The sequence below is a fragment of the Carcharhinus amblyrhynchos genome, chromosome 24 (genome assembly GCF_965287045.1).
Source record: "Carcharhinus amblyrhynchos chromosome 24, sCarAmb.v2.hapA, whole genome shotgun sequence".
In the NCBI taxonomy this organism is placed as follows: domain Eukaryota; kingdom Metazoa; phylum Chordata; class Chondrichthyes; order Carcharhiniformes; family Carcharhinidae; genus Carcharhinus; species Carcharhinus amblyrhynchos.
In genome coordinates this window covers 27446921-27468179 of record NC_137347.1, presented here as the reverse complement: position 1 = coordinate 27468179, position 21259 = coordinate 27446921, and the positions used below count along the sequence as shown (strand labels likewise).

The window sequence follows — 21259 nt, the reverse complement described above, 5'->3', positions numbered from 1 at the left end:
TCCCACTGCCTCAGAAAAGCAACCAGCATAATCAAGGACCCAAGCACCCTGGACATACTCCCTTCCACCTCCATCTATCAGGAAAAGGATACAAAAGTCTGAGGTCATGTACCAAACGACTCAAGAACAGCTTCTTCGCTGCTGTCATCAGGCTTTTGAATAGACCTAGCCCACACTAAGTTGATCTTTCTCTGCACTCTAGCTATGACTGTAAGGGGCAGCATTGTGGCACCATTGTTAGCACTGCTGCCTCTCAGCTCCAGGGGCCTGGGTTCAATTCCCAGTTTGAGTTGATGTCTGTGTGGAGTTTGCATATTCTCCCCATGTCTGTGTGAGTTTTCTGTGGGTTCTCCAGTTTCCTCCCACAGACCAAAGATGCACAGGTTAGGTTGATTGGCCATGCTAAATTGCCCATAGTGTCCTGGGATGTGTAGGTTAGAGGAATTAGCAGGGTAAATGTTTGGGGTTGTGGGGCTAAAGCCTGGGTGGGATTGTTGTCGGTGCAGACTTGATGGGCCGAATGGCCTCCTTCTGCACTGTAGGGTTTCTATGACTACACTCTCTCCTTTCCTTCTTTAAGGACAGTATACTTTGTCTCTATAGCACGCAAGAAACAGTACTTTTCACTCTAAAATAATAAGTGACAATAAAAAAACAAATCAATCAGGCTGCCAAGTTCGATAAATATCCAATTCCGAAGATTGAAGATCTGTACGCAAAGCTGGAGGTCAATCTGATACAAAGCAGGTTATGAATCACGCACATCAGCAACTCACATTACACAATGCTTTCTGACGTTATGTCACACAAAGGGTTTTCCAATACATACGCCTGGATTTTGGTACATCTTCAGCATATGCAATTTTCCAGAGGACAATGGAGAGTCTGCTGCAATGGCTGCCACACGTTGTGGTGTACCTTGATGTTCTCATGATGGAATGAACAGTAGCTGAGCATCTAACAAACTTAGAGGAGGGGCTGAAGAGATTTGAAGAGGTTGGAGCTAGCTTCAAGGCAGGAGAAACGTACTTTTCAAGCCACTGAGGTAACCTACCTGGGCTACCGTGTAGATGCAGAAGGATTTACACCCCATGGAAGGGCCAAGGCCATAAAGGCGGCACTGGCCTTCAAAAGCACATACATCTAAGCTCAAGTCATTTTTGGGAACGGTAAATCACTATGGCCAGAATTCAACATTGGAGGCCATTGGGTGTTAATGGGCCAAATGGCCTCCTTTTGTACCGTAAGAACATGAACTTTGCACCTCCTTTTGAAGAAAAACCTGAGGTACAACATAGCAAAAACAAAGCAAGTCCCACTCTAATTTCGTGATGCTTGTTTAATGATATGAAAGGCCCATTTGTATTCCAAAGTTGGAACTAATTATAAAATATTATCTGAATGTTAGGTGCAATTAGTGATATAAATAAATCACCATGCACCGCAAGTGATATAAATCAATCACCATGCACCGCAAGTGATATAAATCATCTCCCAATAACAGCTTCTGATGGTTTTAATGGCCACCTAATTCCCGCCTTCACTTCTGCCCAAAGTCAAGCATAAAACTTGACAGGTGGAACAGTGAAGTGCAGTTGTGGGAGGTTGCAATAATATCACTTTGTTGAAACTAGCACTGAAGTAGTGAAGGATACCAAAACCATAACTAAATTTGTAAAGGGACCAAGAAGGGTACAGACTAACACCCACAACTATTGCAAAGCAGCAATGTTACAAGAATTCAGGAAAGAAAAGGTTGGTAATCAGAATTACTCCGAAAGATTATTAAATCTCAACAACAAATATGAGCAATTATGATAAGCTGGCACAAAACACTGAAAACACAGGCCATTTCACCCATTAAGCCTGCCATGGTACAAAACTGCACAAAACACCCACAGTTATCAGATTTTTCTCCTCCCTTCCTTCATTTCTACTTATTCTTCACCAAGCTGCAATGCAAATCCATTTAAAATAATTTATTGATGCTGCTTCAGTATTTGCAAAGTATTTCAAATCACCCCAAAGCAAATATATTTTCCTAATTATTCTTTTAAAAGTTTGTGAATTTGAAATTATGTGCTTGTTACTGTTTCAATGAGCAAGAACAACCCAGCACTTAATCATGGTCACTATCAGGTCACCCACATCCTTCACCTTCTCAAATTTTGTCTATCCTCCACCTCATTCCTCATACATTGGGATGCCCAGAACTCTACACAACATTCCCACTAAGTTCAACATTACCTCCACACTTTTGTGTTTGTGTGGCAAGTTTTAAAGCTGAGAGTATGTTAGTTTTTTTTTAAATGGCCTTACTATTCATAGAATCCATAATGCAAGAGGAAGCCATTTGGCCCATCTAGTCTGCATCGACTCTCTGAAAGACCATCTTACCCAGGCCCTACCCCTGTAACCCCATATATTTACCCCACTTATCCCCTTAACCAATATCTTGGGACACCTAGGGGCAATTTAGCACAGCCAACCAACCCAACCTGCACATCTTTAGACTGTGGGAGGAAACCAGAGCATCCAGAGGAAACCCACACAGACACAGGGAGAATGTGCAAACTCCACACAAATAGTGACCAATGGCTGGAACTGAACCTGGGTCCCTGGAGCTGAGAGACAACAGTGCCAAGCATTACAACTCTGGGAGTTTGGAGCTCCCTTTCCAAGAAGCACTAGTTATGGGATCCAATACTGTTGAAAACTTCAAGGCAAATAGTGTCAGACACAACTGAAAATACCAGTACTCATTCCCAATGATTTTGGTGCGTTCTGGAGACTGCACCCAGAGATCCTCTAACTTCTCCACTAAGGCTGTAGGTGCAACGTTTCTGCTGCTACAACACACGTTGCAATTTCTTAGCACAACAACTTCAACCCTGCTCTTTCATCTCCCCTCTCCTTTTGAGCTACAGCAGGCAGCAATTGATAAGCATCCGATAAGACATTCTTTCCATGGGCACCATGTAGTGAAATCAGGATGTACACTAACGCCATAAAGTATGAGAACTTTCACTCTTACTAAATGCAAATGGTTATATATCTAAATATAAAATGACAACCTAAAATATATGTTTATGCATTCATTTAATGGATTCGTAAAATATATATCTGAATGTAACTCAGTGCAATTTATAAAACTATTGCACATTTTTATTTCTTTCAAGAAATATGGGGAGAAAGTACACACTGAATTAATCCATTTATCCCATTGAGTCTGTGCCAGTTCTCTCAAAGAGCAATTCAGTTTGTCTCATTCCCCTGTGTTTTTCCCATCTCCATTTAACTTTTACTTCAAATATTTAACCAAGGCTCTTTTGAAAGCCGCTTCCACGACACTCTCAGTGCATTCCAAGTCATCTCTCGCATAACCAAGTTTTTTTCTCATGTTGCCTCTGGTTCCTTTGCCAGTCACATTAAATTTGTACCCTCTGGTTTGTGAACCTTCAGCCATTGAGCGATGGGGAAGACAGAGTGAGCGCAAAGGGGAAAAGGGGAGAAAGGATTGCATTTATGGCCTTAGGCCATCTCAAAGTATTTCATTGCTCTTGCAATGCAGAAATATCACCCCACAAAACATCAACTAGTCAAGATCACTTTCATAAAGAAAATATTTACAGAATTTGCAAAATACTTGACTTTTTTCGCTGCCCTTCTACTTGGTCTTCTGGTTATCAACTGTCCATATGTGAGGGAAGCTCTAACTTATCTGAAAACTGGGCCTTGAATCGCTCACTTCCCTCTTCAAGGTGCTCCAGCTCTCCTTTCCCCACTGAATCAAGTCTTTTTTTTGTGGTCTCACCTCAACCTACCTTAATGATTTCCTGGTTTGAAACTTGTGATCAGACAATACCTCACTCCCTCATTTCTACCAATGGCCATTCACTGTGTAATCAGATGGCCCCATCTTTCCACATGACCTCTCCTGCTTTCAGAAATCACTCCAACCATGCCTTCAGCTCATGATCCAAGCTATTAATTTCCCTCATGTCATCTCTATCTTGTTCCTCCTCATTGCATAAGATGTTTTGAAGTTCGAGGGAAGTTGTATAAATGCAGGTTGATTTTGGTATTACAGAGTTCAAAATGACATAATTGTGGACACAACCATATCCTGAAACAAAAGCTGTCACAACAGTATTACTTGATAATTTTCACAGTTCACATGGACTCGATGAAAATTTGACCCTATCATGCTTTACTGAAATTCGAGAAAGGGCACACTAATTTTAATGCAAGATCATATTGCAGAAATTCAAAAAAAGGAACCAGTTCTTATTTGAGGCACTTCTCTGTCCAGCAAGTTTACAGGTCATCTAGCATGGCATCATGTAGAGGAAATGAGAGAAATCCAGCCATTCACATCCAGAGGTACTGACCAGGTTGTACAATCATACATATGCTTCTTCTCCTAAATTCGTGTTTGCATGTGCAATTCTACAAACCAATTAGAATCCTTGCAGTGCAGGATGCCATTCAGTCCACAGAGTTTGCACCGACAAAAATCGCACCTAGGTCTTATCCCCGTAACCCCACATATTTACCCTACACTAAGAGGCAATTTAGCATTACCAATCAACCTAACTCACACAACTTTGTAGTGTGGGAGGAAACCAGAGTAGGTAGACATGGGAGAGCATGCAAATTCCACAAGGCTAGAATTGAACCCAGGTCTCTAGCGCTGTGAGGCAGCAGTGCTAACCACTGCACCACTACGCTGCAATATGTTCAGCAAAACTAGAAACCATATTTTCACACAACTGAACTTAAAGTTGTAAGTTTTTAATAAATTACATAGGTAGAGTTAGATGCATTTATTAGCAGCCTGTGTCTTCGTACAAGGTGGTCAATACCAAATGTCTGCAAGTGAAACAGAGATTAAGACAAGGCCTTATAGATTTGAATCAGTCTCAATTTCAAAGTCACAATCTGTCCTTACTTTTTTTTATTGTCATTATAAATTCTTAGATTGATGTTTATAATAGAGGGGGCCTATATAAATTTGTCACACTGTAATTATATGCTCCAGCCAGTGGGGGAGGGAATAGTGTGATTTGTACAATTTCCATTATAAAATGGACTTGGGGTTTCCAAATGGAAAACATTAACAGGAAGTCCACACAGATGCAAGATGTTAATCACAGATTCATACGGAAAGAGAAAAAACAAGGTGAAGTACAAAACGTGCTCATTTAATCTGAGCTCTCATCTGCCAGTGCTACAATCATCAGTCAACATGAGAAATATTGCAGGAAAGGGTTAGAGTGCAACAATATCAATTTTAAAATGAAAGTGAAGTGAATAAAATATCACCATACAAAACTGGGTGTGGTGACAAGTTAGAGACACGATGCCAATAAAAAAAAATGAAAAAGACAATGGGGGCTAGTCCTCTGAAAATTTACTTAAGTGTCTGAAGTAATTGATATGAGTCTTTGCACACAATTCCAGAAGCCAACTTCATTGGTTGTTCCAAAATGATTACCTTCTACAATTTGGTTGCTACACGCCACCTTATCTCTTGCTGATCAATCAGTTGCTTCCAATTATTTTACGAAAGAGCTGTATTTTCCCAATAACATTGTTCCTTTTTATTGACTATCCTGAGATGGAGGGCCATACCTACAATACAAGATATTACCATTGGCAAGCGTAAAAACACAGAACAAACATGCAATATTGATTAAGCTGCACTCGATTTGTGTTTTCTAAGTCTGGGCATTGTAGGAGGGGGAACTATTGAATAAAGTACAGTTTTCAGGTCCCGGGAAAGATTAAGCTGAACTAAGGAGACAGTGCAATTACAATGTATATAATGGACTTATAGTACAAAAACAGACCACTCGGCCTAAACCAGTGTTGATGCTCCACATGAGCCTGAACCCAACATATCCTATTGTTTCCATCCTCAAATACTTATTTAGTTTCTGCTGGAATTCATATATAGAACGCACCTCAACTGCTTCTTGAAGTAGCAAGTTGCACATTTTAACCACTATCTGGGTAAAAAGAATTTCCTGAATCCCCTATTGGACTTGCTATGGATTATATTATTCTTATCATCCCTAAATCTGGTCTGCCCACAAGCAGAAGCATCTTCTCTATGCCTACCCTATTCAATGAATCGTATTTTCATTGTAGTATATGACCACAAGACGTAGGAATAGAAGTAGACCATTCGGCCCATCGAGTCTGCTCCATCATTCAACAAGATCACAACTGATCTGAAATAATAATTCTCAACTCCACTTCCTGCCTTACTGCCTCATCCCTCGATTCCTTTACCGATTAAAAATTTATCTCCGGCTTGGGCATACCCAATGACCCAGCCTCCCCAGGTCTCGACAGGAAAAATTCCCTCATCCAACTCATCAACACGGAAGCGGGAAGGGGACTGGTGTCAACATTCATGGCATTGAAATGCTGTTCAAATTCACAGTAACCAGCAAAACAAGACTCAGTGAATCTTGCCTCAAGCAGTAACTTTGTACGACTATTCACATTACAAGGCATCAACTGCCTGATAGTCTGCCAACAGGAATGCCTGCCCCAATGTACAAACCTATCACAGAAATCAGGTGATCACACTACAGCACTGTACCTGTATGGTGCATTTGCTGACCCAGAGGAAGAAATTTGCATGAATTGTGAACTAGATCCAACATGCAAATTGTCAATCATTGCTTCAAAATTCATAACCAGCTGCCTCAGTTGCTCTCAGCTTTTGACATTTCCAACAACTCGCAATTACACATCTTTAACAAAGTAAAACCTCCCAAGGCGTTTCCCAGGAGGAATTATCAAAATTTGATACCAAGGCACGTAAGCAGATACGAAGAAAGGTGGCCAACAGCTTAGTCATAGAGAATAAAATGCGAGGTCTTTTTCTAAATTAACCTTTTATTTGCCAAAAGCAAGCTTGCTGGAATGCAGCTTCATTTAAAAAAGAGAGAGCGGTGAGGTCCCAATTGCAGAAATGGCTCAACTGATCGTTGCTGCTCGGCACAAGTAAACATCCTAGATCAGATTCCAGATTGACGTCAATTAAGTTCAGATTGGTTTGTGTTTAAAGAAAGGGGCCGTTTGACATACCCCACATTGTGCCGCTGACCAAGATGGGCTTCGAGCCCTTGGTTTACTGATCTCAGCTGAAGCAGCATCACAGGGATGTGATCTCCTTGACTGCCTTCCAGGAACAGGGGGCTGGATATTGCAGAATATTTTCATCCTTAATGGTTCCCCAGAATATCTTGTGCATTTTTGTTTTGTTTGTTCCAGCAGATCCCAGGAAAATGTTTAGCTATGATACTCCTTGCGGAACAGACTGGATGGAGCAGCTGGTATCTTCTTGGCCTTCAATTTTGTACATAGGTAGAGTTGAGATGGGCTTACCTCCTACAGGACTGCTGGTGGAAAACAGGAGTGTCTGTTGAGGAACAAACGGAAGCATGCAATCCCAGCACTTTGGGATTCTCACCAAAAATATTTGACTTTGCTGACTCTCCAGAGCTTCATTCAAAAACTGAGAGAAAGATCTGCCCACAGCCATGTTTTTACTTTCCTGCAATGAACTTTTCCATCAGCCTTGGCCTCTCTGGTGTGTAAAAGGCTTTGAAAAAATCATCCAAGAGTGATGCAATATAAATGCCAGCTTCAGTGGACTGTGCTGCTGGTACAATGCCCAGATCCATTGGAGAACAGGTCACTTGGACAATGGTGGCTGTCTATGAAAGTATCCTTATAGGGGCAACTCAGAAGAATATAGTTGGCACAACAGTGAAGAAAGCCCAGCAGCTAAAACCACCAAACTGATCAGGGTTGGCAGTGAGCAAGGAGACAATTTAAAGAAAAACGTTAAATATGTAGGATACAGGAGTGGCCATGAATGACGTTAAGGCAATGACCAGTAGTCAGTAAACAGAGATGCATTCTGGGAATTCCAAACAATGTCCTTTAACTTGCTATCTAATGATGACACTCACTTCTATTCCTTAATGTGATTTGGGGAGATGGCAAGGTGGAGAAGAGGTGGAATAAAGTTCAGGCTCTTTGAACTTTGCTTCTAAGTGTTTGTGTGTGAATATTTGTATTATTGATCTGTTTTCTGTATCTGCCATCGTACATTAAATATTTAACTTTCTGAGAGGCTACAATGACAGAAAGCTTGATTAACATTACTTAGTTTGAAATAAATTCTTGTACTTCAAAGACAAGGGTTAGCTTTTGACATTATTGACAGATGTATCATTTAATTTTTGCTCATTATAATTCTCCTTCAGAATTTCATTTGTCAAAGACGTTACCTTTCTGTAGACCCTGGGAAAGCTTTGAAACCAACTTCAAAAGTAGGCAACGAATCAATGGATTATGTAGCACAGACTGAACGAAATAGTCTACAAAATTCGAAATTCTAGGTTTAATTCTTCACCAGTGCTGACTTAGTTAATTTCAACTGTGGAATAGGAGAAACGATATCAATTATGTTGGCACTTTTGGGCAAAGGAAAATATTTGCTGGGGAGGTTTTTGACCTGCGCTAAATTAAAATATTGGGCGAGGTGTTGGGTTAAGGGAGAGCCAGGAAATACCATGCCGACACTCATCACCGAGGTTGGCACACTAGAATAACCACGCGAATAGGGCACCAGATGATTGCACTCAAACTGCAGCAACGAATAGGACCATCAAGGAAGCAGAGGACTTGGAATACTAAACAATTAAAAACAAATTACAACAAGTAACTGGAATTAGTTTGTGTTCTAATGCCACCATTGTTTTATTTTTCATGCAAGTCAGACTTCAAATATATTTCCTGTTTATGGAAACATCAAAACCAATTTCAATTAGTGAAAAAAATCCAGGATTATTTTCAAAACTGCAGTTGCTGTACCCTTATCCAGCACGCATGCAAACTCCAGAAACAAACACAAACTTGTCTACAATCAAATCATGTTGACCCAACACACGAGGCTACATGTCCAGGAATGCACAATGTAAATCAAAGATATCAGAAGAATGACTGTCTGACTGAGTCACATGTATGCTAGTTTGCTGTAATGCCCGAATTAATTTGAGCTATCTTGTAAAATTAATTGAAAGTGGGTTTGACAGTTGAGAGAGTCAGTATTTAAAATTGTATCGTTCCCCACAGGTTTGACAATGTAAACATTTGACAACAGAAGCCTCGAAATCCGGCACAAATCAGAGTTTTTAAACTAACCTTCAGTCTTTCAGCTATTTGACGACAGACACGGCCACAGTTCCTATCCCCATGAACAGGCTGCAAAAGACAGTGAAAGGGACAGCGTCGTTCGCAATATTGCTGGATACCATAAGGAAACTTTCAAGTTTTATGAAAAAAGCGATATGAGAAACACAGCTCCAAGGGCACGAAGCAGATCTCATTTCTGCCACATGCCAAACTTCCAGCCATCACTTGATTGTTCCAGACACAGATTGCCACGCAGCTTTCCAAAAGAGAAAAATCTTTAAATACAACCCTCACTACAACTTCAGCAGGGAGGGGGGCAAGGAAGGAAATTTTTCATCATTAGCAGTTCCAGATTTAAATACACTTACTGGACTTCCCCAGTCCGTTGGTAAATACATTCTTCAATCTGGAATTAAGGATTCCAGACAAAGTCAAGGGGTTAACCATTGTGCTGAGCAGAAATGAACAGCTGAGGGGTACTTCATACGCCTTCAACATCTATTGGGTAAAGATGGGAGGAGAGACAAGGAAGAAAAATAATTAGCTCCTGATTAGCATTCAAGGACCTCTAATGGAAGACCTTCATCTGTGGGAATGGATTTATCCATTCCATTCACCTTTTCCACTGTGCAAGACCCATGTTAGCACCACTGGTTTGAAGGTATAGGTCTGAGAGCTGGACTTAACCCAAAAGCAATTACTGGTTCTTTAGGGCTGGCTGCTTCAGTAAATCTAACACATGCTCCTTAAGGTCACATCCCACAGTGTGGATCCTGTGTGTCTAGACTGAAGCACCAGCAGGTGGCATAGCACAAGAGCTGTCTGTGATTCAATGCAAAATCAAGATTCGCAAATTGAGAATGGAACTTTAAGCATGGAACCAAAAAGTTGTCTCAATAGAACTGAATCAATCACTGCTTTCAAGAGAATAAATTAGTGGAGACATTTCTAAGGTAAGCAAAAATAACAATCACAGATGGTGCACAAATACACACTACTGTAAAAGTGGTTTCCAAATTGCTCAGAGGAACTGTCATCTCGAAACCTAAATAAGATTGTGATATTAAACTTTGTGGAGCTTTGTAGTTGGTTTTAGATCGGCAGTGATATAAACGGAAAAAACCGAATACACATTAAAAATTCTGCTCAGCAGAAAACGTTTTAATGTCTACAAGCAGCTGACAGTCGGTGCAAAAATGCATCTGTAGACTGTCGTATTAGCTTACAGTCTGTGATAATGAACAGATGCAGTAGTGGTAGACTTCATTTCCTCTCCATTCGTGTCAGTATCTATTCCACTGGACTAACGTGTCATAGTAACTGGTATTTGAACCTTGGAAACCTGTACTATTGAGGAGAGTTGTACTGCGACTCAAAGTTCTGTGGTTCCTGTTCTCACTGCTGAGTAACAAAATCGTTGGGGTGAAGTTTCCAGTTTTTGGCTGCCCACAGCGGTGCTGGAATGCAAGCCTCAGATCAGATATTTCTTGGTTTTCAGTCCCACAGTTGACACTGCAGCAGTTGTAATTTTGCTTTAGGAATTAGTCGGATTCCAACTGGCTAATTCTTTTTAAAATCTTATCTTCTCCTCCTTTCCATCTGCATTTGAGCCTTGTTGGCACACATTAATGAATGCCCGAGTGACTATTCTTCATGCAGGAGTGTGACTTTCAGCAAGACATTTGAGCACTGCTGCCTCACAGCTGAGCCTAATCTTTTTCTATTCTTTACATCCACAATTTTCTTGCAATGGTCATCCACTGGGCTGAGATTCAGAAAGGCATACCCATCTGATTTGCCCTTCCGTACGCCAGGAATACAGAGGTCAAAAGCAGCATCCCAACTGAAATAAAGACATTTAAGGGAATCCATGCCTCTTGCCTGGCTCAGTTATATTCTGGGTGCATAACAGAATAACGGATAAGTTCTCAGCGCAGTTATCGCACAAAGGGGCAATGCAGACATGAGATGCTTTCCCTGCAAGAAAGCATAGTTAATTTGGACAAGTACAACTAGCAAACAGCCTGACATAGTAGTGGCTGTGGTTTGGATGTGTGACTGGGAAGAACCAGGGTGAAAAATGCGGAGTGTGTTTGTTCACAGATAAAGCAGGCAATCTGTGCCTGATCTGCTCCTATGTCCCTTCATTCCACCCTCCCCTCCCCCCAGCCAGAATATGACCAGTCACCAATGCTTGTAGAATGCAAAGCTGTAATTTAACATTGTGTCAGCATGAGTTTCAGTTCAACCCCAGGAAGTGAACACATGTTTAACTATGCACAGCTAAACCAAGGAATACACATATTGATGGCTTAACGCCCTCCAGAGCTCCTTCCTCTTCTGGCTGGTTCTCAAAGGTGTTCTCCATCCTGAACAAAGACTAACACTTTTACGTACCTTCCTCTCTCAAATGCTGTCTAGCTTCTCCCATCTTCCAAGCATTTGCAGTTTTTATTTTTAATCTGCAAGTGTATCACGTTTCCTGAAAACTCCTCTTCTGAGAAGCAGATGTCTACTCAAACGTGCAGATTCCTTCACAAGCAAGCTTATTAAGAAACAAGTATAATTAGTGGAAGATGTTATGCATCCATGACCCTTTGACTTGCATGTCAGCATAGAATGATTACAGTGCAGTATCTACGACTCTGTGATTTACATGTTATACTGCGACAGTGGAAAGTCTGGGATGGAATTTGGAATTTTTTTTATTTTTGAAAAAGCTAAGATTAAAGATCTGAGAGAGAAAGATAGAAAAGGAGGAATAGATATAAAGGAAAAGGAGAAAAGGTTCAAAATATTATTGGTGTACACTATGAAGTAACGTATTAGCTGCTCAAAGGCCAGCTATCAATAAAAATAAATGCAGCATGTTAAATAGCATTTAAAATTTCAATTGACAGCCAAAGAGCTGCATTGTCGCATTATAATTCACCAGGCACATTAGTTTTGCACAATATTACAACTGGCTGCACTCATGCATGTAATTCTTTAAAAAGTCAATTGTATTACATGGTGGCACTGGAAGAACATTATCCTTTAACTACACAGCTCCCAGTAAACTCTCCCTGCCCAATCTACAGCACAGGTCTTTAAGGGCAACACAGTCATCACATTCCAGCCTGTTCCCAGACGGGACATGACATTGCTCGTACAGTCTGAAACATTTCCCACCAATTATTTTTCAGTTGTGACAGAAGTATACTTTGGTGGCCATGTTCTGACTTTTGACAACAATAGCATCATTGAGAGAATACAATTGAGCCACAACTCACACATATAACAGTGCCTATTATATCTGCAGAGATCAGTTCCTGTAAATGCAGAGTGCCGCTTATTCCAAAAGTGGCAATATAAAAAGGCAGATGTACTCCCGCCGTCAATTGCACGTGCGATGTAAATAAGTTGAACTCCTGCCGTCCAATCAAGTCAGTGAACTTTCCGTTCTTACATCCCAAAAGCAGCCATTACAAAGCAGAAAGCACACGCCTCGTTCCTCGCGGACCTCCAACAGGCCCTGTAGTCACCAGCTGCATGTTCACAAATGGACAAGGGAAACATGACAGTTTCTGGTCTAAGCAGAAATTTCACATTGTCACAACATCAATATAGCACCCGAGGAGCATTCCTTCTGCTCTCTCTTAAAAGGACATCAAAATTACATGCACATTGGACAATCTTCCTTATTTAGCAGGCAGAGCGAAACATTGGCAACACGAGCTGTAACACAGCAATTGTTTCCTACCTTGGAAAGTGCACAGGGGCATGATTCTCCTCAAAACCATTCCAGCAGGCATTTCACACAAGCAAATCTCCAGGTCACAACAGACTAGGTCAAGAGCTTCAAGCTAACCATTTGCAACAAGAGAATTATGCTGGATATTTGCTTGTAAGGGGGCTATTGCCTCTTGGAGCCGACTGATTACACAATCGACTCACCTTTATAATTCTGCCTCAGTGCACAGTTAATGATCTATAAAGATGAGCTCTTCCCTTTTGACCTCAAACACAATGTTGTAGGACCAATTTAAAAAATACAGGAAGAAAAAAGATTTGCATTTCTATAATCACTGTCTGTCACATTTCAGAAATACTTGACATGGATCACTGAACAGATAGGTTATGGATGAGGATTACACTATTCAGCATCTACAACTTCTGGTACCACACAAATTCATACTTTCCACAGCTAATTCAAATTATTGTAGCCATCAGTATAGGTGCAGCCTGGAACACTATCACCTGGTTTTGTAACCCAAACTATTGATCTCTCAACAGTAAAGGGAGCCTTCCACAAAGTCAGGAATGGAGTGTGCCTGGAGCTGTTGTTCAACTTCACCAACAAGGCCAGTAAGCAGCTACGTTTAAGCTTTAGTTTTAAGTTTATGTATTTGTGTCACAAGTAGACTTACATTAACACTGCAATGAAGTTACTGTAAAAATCCCCTAGTTGCTACATTCCGGCACCTGTTCAGGTGCAGTGAGGGAAAATTGAGCACGGCCAATGCACCTAACCAGCACATCTTTCGGACTGCAGGAGGAAATCGGAGCACCCAGGAGGAAACCAATGCAGACGTGGGGAGAATGTCCGCACGCAGAACATAAGAAATAGGAGCAGTAGTAGGCCATCTAGTCCTTCGAGCCTGCCCCGCCATTCAACAAGCTCATGGCTGATCTGAAGTGGATCAGTTCCACTTTCCCGCTTTCTCCCCATAACCCTTAATTCCCCTATCAGAAACAGATCTACCCGTGACTTAAATATATTCAGCGAGGTAGCCTCCACCACTTCAATGGGCAGAGAATTCCAGAGACTCACCACCCTTTGAGTGAAGAAGTTCCTCCTCAACTCTGATCTAAACTGCCCACCCCCCCTTATTTTGAGGCTGTACCCTCCAGTTCTGCTATCCTTTTTAAGTGGGAAGAATCTCTCTACCTCTACCATAACTAGCCCCTTCATGATCTTATATGTCTCTATAAGATCCCCCCTCAGCCTTCTAAACTCAAATGAGTACAGACCCAGTTTATTCAATCTCTCCTCATAGGCCAACCCCCTCATCTTCGGTGTCAGCCTACTGAACCTTCTCTAAACTCCCTCCAAGGCCAATATATCCTTTCGCAAATGCAGTGACCAAAACTGCACACAGTACTCCAGTTGCGACCTCACCAGCACCCTATACAGTTGCAGCAAGACCTCCCTGCTTTTATATTCTACACCCCTCGCTATAAAGGCCAACATTCCATTCGCCTTCTTGATCACCTGCTGCACCTGCAGACTGGGTTTTTCCAATTCGTGCACAAGGACCCCCAGGTCCCTCTGCACCATAGCATGCTGCAGCTTTTCACCCTTTAGATAATAATAATCCCTCCTACTACTATTTCTACCAAAGTGGATAACCCCACATTTGCTAATGTTATACTCCATCTGCCAGGTCCTCGCCCGCTCACTCAGCCTATCCAGATCTCTCTGCAGACTTTCCGTGCCTTCCACGCAATTTGCTTTACCACTCACCTTCGCGTCATCAGCAAATTTTGTTACCCTACACTCAGCTCCCTCCTCCAGATCATCTATGTAAATGGTAAACAGTTGAGGCCCCAGCATCGATCCCCGCGGCACTCCACTAGCCAACGAGAATAGCACCCATTGATTCCAAACAGACAGTGACCCAAGCCAGTGCACAGGTCCCTGGCACTGTGAGGCAGCAGTGCTAACAGTGGTGGGTTCACAGCCTGTCCCACAGCCACTATGGATTCCTAACCATCTGTGGAGTGGTATGGATCAAGGGCAGCTAGACTTTGAGACAAGGGGATACATAACACTCATGCTCAGACTTGGAGGAGGGGTCCTATGAGCTCCTTTGCCTCAGCATAAGCAGGGGTCTGTGGGAAGAATAAGGGGACTCTAATGTTTTGAAGCAAAGCAATAGATTAACAGGCAAAATTTGGAGCTAACTCCAAAAGTTTTATAGCAGAAATCTCCAAGATAACAACCAATTTACTTTGGATTTATAGAACCGGAAAATTTGGAGCTAGCTTACATTCTGATGCTGCTTCTGAATTTGCATGTAGAATCTAACCAGTAATAGCATGCTGTTCACCACCACACTGCAAGGTCATTTAAGTGCAGAAGAATTACTTCTTCATATTAAGCACCTACTTACTTGGGGATCATCCAGTGTCTTAGCGGTGCTTTGGTATTAAGTGATGCAACCAGAAATTCCCAGTTCTAACCCTGAGTCTAATTTGTTCATCTTGACCTGGGCAGTTAAATGCAACTCTGCACTAGATCTTTGTATCCTGAACTTTGGAGAAGGACAGAGACCAACCCAGAAATTTCTTAGTTACCTGTCCAGTCCCCACTGCTGCAATGCTAACCAGAACCAAGTTTTGCTGATGTTGCTTTATGGATAAATATCAGTAGCAATCAGACATGAAATTCTACACAATTATAACAAAACAAAAGATATCTGCTTTCCTCTGAAATAACAATAACGAAATAATCACACATTTCAAACCAGTGTTTCCCAAATCTTTTACTGCTGTGACCCCATTTTATTCCTTCATACTCGGTGAACCCTCAGAGCTGAGTGAGTGGGGTTAAGGGGAGAATTGTTGAGAGCAGTAGAGTTTCAAGTAACAAACATACAGGCACAAAAAACACCGAGACACCTAACGTTTGGCAGGCTCTGCTGGGAGTCAGTAATCAGGCCTCAAAGCTCATTACGTTAATGTAATAAGCCAGAAATCCCTTCACCAAATTCTCTTTATTTACAAACTCTAACTGCTGTACACAGAATGCTGGTACTTTGCGGTCTACCTCCGGGATGTCAGAAACACTGTTGCTCCCGGTTAAGTAGAAGGCAAAGACTCCCTAATTGGCCCATCAATTGGATCCTTAATCAGGGAGTTCATATTCCAATAGGCCAACCTCAATGGCCTGACTGAAGTCATTACAGTTAGGCCACAACAGCATATACAACAGGCACAGTTAAACAGTCTTGCTGTTGATCCCAGGACTGTCAAAACAGACTCTCCACTGCACAGCCACCACTGAAGTTACGCACTCCGAGACAGCAATCGTTTGTCCCACAATCCCGAGGGTTGCCACACAAATTTTGGGAACCCATTTCGAACCCATGTACTGCTGTGGGTTTGTTGACGAGGCATCGATCCGATCAACAGAACAGAGAATCCACACACCCAGAGTGCCTTATCACAGGAGAAGAGGAAAAGAAGAACATAACTAAGATTGCTTCTACACAACACCTAGCATCAACTTTCACAGCATCATAGTGACCCAGCTGGTACCACTCCAAGTCTATTTACCAAAGCTTAATGCTTAATCCAATTCAGCACAGAAGGACAGCTATATTGTTATCCTTCAGTTGAGACATTAAATGATTTGTTCTGTCTTCCCGCCACAAGGATCAAAATAGACATGAAAGACAGACAGAGACTTGCATTTATGGAGAATCTGACATGACCTTGGGCATATCCAAGTGTTTCAGAGCCAATTATGTACTTTTTGACATAGTCATTGTTGTAAGGTAGGCAGTGTGGCAGCCAAATCATAAACAGCAATGAGATAAATGACCAGGCAATGTTTTCAAGCAACTTTGGCCGTGAGATGATCTTCACTATCCTTCAAATCTAAGATCCTTTATGCCCATCCAGAGACCGCAAACCCTCTCTGACTGAATTGCCAAAGTAGGTTAGTGACCCTTGCTCAAAAACTCCATTTAACATATTGTTTTAAAGTCATGTATTCTTTAGGAACATTTTTGTTTCCCATTTGTGTCATTGTTTTGTTTTTACATCACTTGCATACATTGGAGTTGCCTGTCAGTACCACAGTGTGCAGTAAATGAACGGAAATCCTATCAACATGAATCAATGCAAACTCAGGAAAAGAATACCAGAAACCCATCTGATGGTGACTGAAGGACTTGGGTAGCCATCCGCGACACAAGATTAAATGTTCTCTTCAAAGGGCGAAGAAAGCTCGGGAAGAAAATCATTAGGGCAACTAAGTGCAATATTAGAGATAAAAGGAGACATGATGAAAATGTAATGCAGCATTTCATGAGTGAAAGATTACAAAAAGATTTTATTTTAAGTGCAGTTAACTCTCAGATTGGAAGAGCTGTTGAAGAAAGTACTCGGGGGACAAGGTTTCTGAACCTTTCAGAGGAAAATATGACAGATTTCCTGTGGAGTTTAGGGAAAGGGTTGGAAGACGAGAGTCAGAGACAGCTCCTCAGCGTCTAATCACAGAATAGAATTATATGGTACAAAAGGAAGTTATTCAGTCTGTCATGTCTGTATCAGTTCTTTGAAATACTGTAGCTATCCAATTAGTCTCATTCCCCTGCTCTTTCTCCATTTCCCAATGCAATGTACTCAGTTCAATTTAGTGGGTTTTTGTTTATTGACTTATTTTATTTGTAAGTTATTTCAGCTAAGAATGCACATTGTCACAAGTGTACATTACAGTATTGCAACTTCTACATTTTTGTTCCAGGCACAAAAATGTCCAAAGACACCAATTCCAGTTTTCAACATTGATTCCTATGGGAACCCACGATTGTCAGGAATGCAACTACGACTCAGTGAAGACTCACATACAATGTGTTCAAGCGCTACAATGGAACGTGAACCCATACATTCTGACTCAGAGGCAGGAACACAACCATTGAGGCCAAGAGCTGACATTTCATAGATCCCATGTGATAATTCAGGATGTTATCTATCTGCTGTGCTCCCCGATTTTAAGGCATGTAATAGCATACTACATAAATGCAAATTATTTATTTTAAGAGCAGCAATCATGGCTCATCACATCTGTCCCAAATCAGAAGTAATGTTACCTTACAACATGAGAGCAGGAACAATTTTGCTTCACATGTTATCATTGGTTAGTCCTAATGAGTGCATTCAACTCCAGGCAGCACACTTTTAGAAGGATGCTGAGGCCTTCAGAGGACAGAGGAGATTGACTGAATGGTATCAGGCATGAAGGGGTGTCAGCTACATAGCGAGACTAGAAAAAAATATTCTCAGGGCTGAGAATTTTACGGGGAAATTTGATATGTGTGTTTGAAATCACACCAAGGTTTTGATAAGAGTAAATGAAGAGAACATAAGGAATCAATACTGTTTCCAATAACTGTAGGACACAGGTTTTAAGTCATTAACAAAAGAATCAGAGGAAATACAAGCATTTAAAAACAATGCCAATTACGATGATTTGGTATTGTTAGGATTTTGGACAAGCCCCCAATTTTGTTAGGGTGTCAGACTAGAACCCCAAATTACATTAGGACACCAGACTAGACTCCAACAATCTTGCTATTTTGGCATGTGAGGAAAGGATACTTCCTCCCAGGAATGATTGCACTGACAAATTAGAGATCTTTTATAGTAAAAGCAGCTTTTTTTTATTCATTCATGAGGCATGGGCATCCACATCATCATCACTGGCTGGTCAGCATTTATTGCTCATCCCTAGTTTATTTCATAACACAGTTTAAATATAACTAACATAAGCAACTTAAGTATTAAGAGTTGTACAATATTTAAAAATGAATAGGAAACTTTAATTTTCAACTTTCCACTGTTTTAGTTCCAATTAAGCAACATTCCTCTTATAGACTTGCATGCCTCTTTTAATACAGTTCACAATCATAAATGTACTTGCAATGAGTGTAAACAATGTTGAAGTTTTCAGAAAGCTAGAGTTCCAGAAGCCTGCAAAATCCTTCTAACTTCAACCAGGCTACAGCTGCAAACTAAACTGCTTTCTGCAAAAGCCTTTTCTCTCTGCTACAGACCCGGGACTGCACATAAGCCAAATCATCATATGTACCTATCAATCACTACAATCAGAAATCCCAGGGGAACTTAAGTAAACAAAAGTCCATTAACTCTACTTAACACAACCACTTACTTGCAAGGCTAAAATGAGTAATTATCGTGCTCTCCCAACATTTGAGTTGCACTCACTCCAGGCATATTGACTGCCTGTAGAATTAAGCTGATTTTTTAAACATTCCCCTTAAACATAAAATATATATCTCCAGATCAACTGTACTACTACCACAGTAAGCACTATTTGAAGGGTGTGGAAGCAGACCTCTACATTTTCAGAAGAGAGTTAGATAAAGGAATTAGCTGAAAGGAAAAATAAAGATTAAGTTGAAAGAGCAAGAGTGTGGGTTAAACTAGATAGGTTTTTCAAAATTGTCATAGATATGGCGGGCTGAGTAGCCTCCTTCTACGCTACGATGTTTCTATCATAAAGGAGTAAATATCGGGCTGGGAAGGCCCCTTTAGTAACTAGTACCCAAGCAGAGTTCATTTAAAAGGAAGCTGCAGTGAAAGTCTGTGTATATTTGTAAGACATTCTTGGATATTTTCAGCAATAAATGTTTTCTGTTTCCACACAGGGTCTGCTTGAAAGGTAATAAGCTCAGTGATTTACGTGGAAGGCAGAATGGCTCTCAGAAACTGCACAGCTTTTCATCAAACAAATGGAAGGTTTCTCCAGATGGTGGACCGAAGGCAACACGTCAACTGCACGCAAACAAGACCAGCATTGTGGGAACAAGGCAGTGATCAAACAAAAATTAATCAAACTGTAGCTTGTTCAAACTTTCACCACCCACAGAAACACACAATCCTGTTCTCGATGGAAGCTAATGCCCGTGGAAGATGAACATTTAGTTTAGGAAGAAAAAAGGGAAACAAAAAAAAAGGAGAGCATTGACAGGCTTCACTACAAACTTGCTGAGAATCACAATGACTGCCCTTTTAGACAACTGACATGAGAAAATGGATAAGCCTCATAACTTAATGTATATTTTTATTCCTTTTCAAATGCAAGTGTCACTGCCATTACTGTCATTCATTGCTCATCCCCAGCATCCCGGTGATGGCAGACCATGTTCTATATGATATAACCGAGAAGTTCATTAGACCATGCTATAGCACAGATCATATTGGTGTGAGACTCAAATCACACACAGCTTAGATAAGACAGAGGATTTCTTTCTCTAAAGAACATGAGTGAACCAGCTGGGTTTTTACATTAATCCAACATCTTTATGGTTATTTTTCCTAAGTTTTTATTCCTCAGTTCAAGTTCTCAAACTGTCATTGTGCAACTTGAACTCTCATTCTTTGAATTACGACTGAAGGCTCTGGATTAACTTGGTTCCAGTGATCATAACAGTGAGATTTAAGCAAGAAAGGGGATCTGGTACTCTTAACCTTCAATTCCATTACACTGAGTTCCACTCTCAGCTTTCAGAGTGCACGTGAAAGCATGACCCTGCTGCCCCTCCCAACTGTACTTGTCACAAGGAGGTTCCAAAACTCTCATCGTTGCACCACCTTCTCATTTCCATTAGAGCTTTTTTAGTTAGTGACAGATGTTGGAGGATGCTACCACCTGGTCGAAGGAACTCATCTACAGTCTGTCTACCTGTCCTTTAAGACACTCCTTAAAATCGCTCTTTGACCAAGGTTTTAATTATCTCAACGTCTTGTGTCTCTCAGTTTCAAACTTTTGTTTGATAACTTTCCTGTGAAGTATTTTGGGATGCTTTATTATATTAAGAGTTATACAAATAATTATATTTTTAGCTGCTTGGCGAACTACTGGAAGAATGTTCAATAGCTGGTGGGTAGTGGGGAAGAGTTAAGGCAGAGCCTGGGTTTGTCTTTGAAAACCTCATGCATATTCTCGCAGAGGTAACTTGTCCTGAATAAAGATGAGGAGAAACGTTGGCTCAGTAAAATATTATGAGAACTTAAAAGGCATTTTTAAAATTATGGAAGATTTTTAAGAGTGCAAATTGAAGACAACTTTGGCAAAATTGTTAAATGAGTACAGACTCAATTACCATTATAACAGAGAACAGGAAGTTAGAATTGTTTTCCCTCCCACGTGGAGAACTGCTAGAACATGAAATGATTTACAAGTGACTACTAAGGTATCACTTGAGAGAATTAAAAACTTGAAAAACAATGGCAGGAATCTTAC

General features: G+C 40.9%; 1 protein-coding gene across 4 annotated transcripts in view; it reads right to left on the bottom strand.

The window, feature by feature from the left end:
* LOC145357727 (phosphatase and actin regulator 4-like) overlaps positions 1–21259 on the bottom strand; it is a 184045-nt gene that overhangs the window by 133809 nt on the left and 28977 nt on the right. The window contains exon 2 of one of the 4 annotated variants that reach the window (XM_080211155.1): positions 5498–5634. The exons of the other annotated variants lie outside the window; for them this stretch is intronic. The gene's annotated coding sequence lies outside the window, so the exon portion shown is untranslated. The remainder of the gene's footprint in view (positions 1–5497; positions 5635–21259) is intronic. 4 annotated transcript variants of the gene reach the window in all.